Raw genomic sequence first — 955 nt, forward strand, 5'->3', positions numbered from 1 at the left:
CTTTGGCCTCTGCCCTGACAAGAGGTGCTCACAGTGCTCGCCGCTGGCTCCCACATTTATTTGTGCGGGGGACTGCTGCTCGGGTCACCATGGTCATGGAGGGGCTGCACGTGCGTGCTCGGTGTCTTGTCTGAGGGGCGCCATACAGTGAGATTCCTGTGATGTGTGACAGCCTCTAGGACCTATATGAGGGCAGCATCATGTGCTGGAAAAAAAATCATACTATTTTCTCTTCCTGAGATTTGGATACAATTTTTGGCAGACTCTGATATATAAAGAGGGAGGCATTCATTCTCCACTCAAGGGAAAGCTTTGCCTCTGCTCAAAGCAGGAAGCAAACCCATCTGGCAGCGAGTCAGTGCGCCGAGTAAGCAGTCAGCCCTCTTAGCCTCCCACTGTCGGAAAGTGTGGCACAGAGTCTGTCTGCCGCTCCTCGTTTTGGATTTTTTTTTTTCGACTCATTGAAGACAATGATTATTTTATGGGCACAGAAAAGTATTAACCTGAAAAGACAGAAACTTCTTACTCAACTCTAACCACGATGTCCAAACTTCAATCGTAGTGAAGCAAATAAGCAGGCACTTTGCTAATCTGTCAGCTCCAGGACAGCATGCAGATGTGGGTAACCATGAATAAAAACAAGTCTTATCTATTTGAGAACAAGTAAAATATGTTTTTAAATGACCAAATAAAAATTCTCTTCTTGGGCCGTGTTCCGGGAACCCCCAGACCCAGTCCTAGCCCAGGTCCAGTGAGTGTGTGGGAGAGCTTCCAGCTACACTGCGCCAGGGGGACCAGTCCAAGCCCAGGCGCAACGTGGGCCAGACCCTCTCCCACCCCCTTGGGACGACCCCCACCACTCCACAGCACCTCCCCCACCCCGCCCACCCAGTAGGAATTTCTGCTGCATTCCGGGAAGCCCCAGACCCAGTCCTAGCCCAGACCCAGTGAGTGC

Source organism: Octodon degus, unplaced genomic scaffold, assembly GCF_000260255.1.
Source record: "Octodon degus isolate 3935 unplaced genomic scaffold, OctDeg1.0 scaffold00084, whole genome shotgun sequence".
Lineage (NCBI taxonomy): Eukaryota > Metazoa > Chordata > Mammalia > Rodentia > Octodontidae > Octodon > Octodon degus.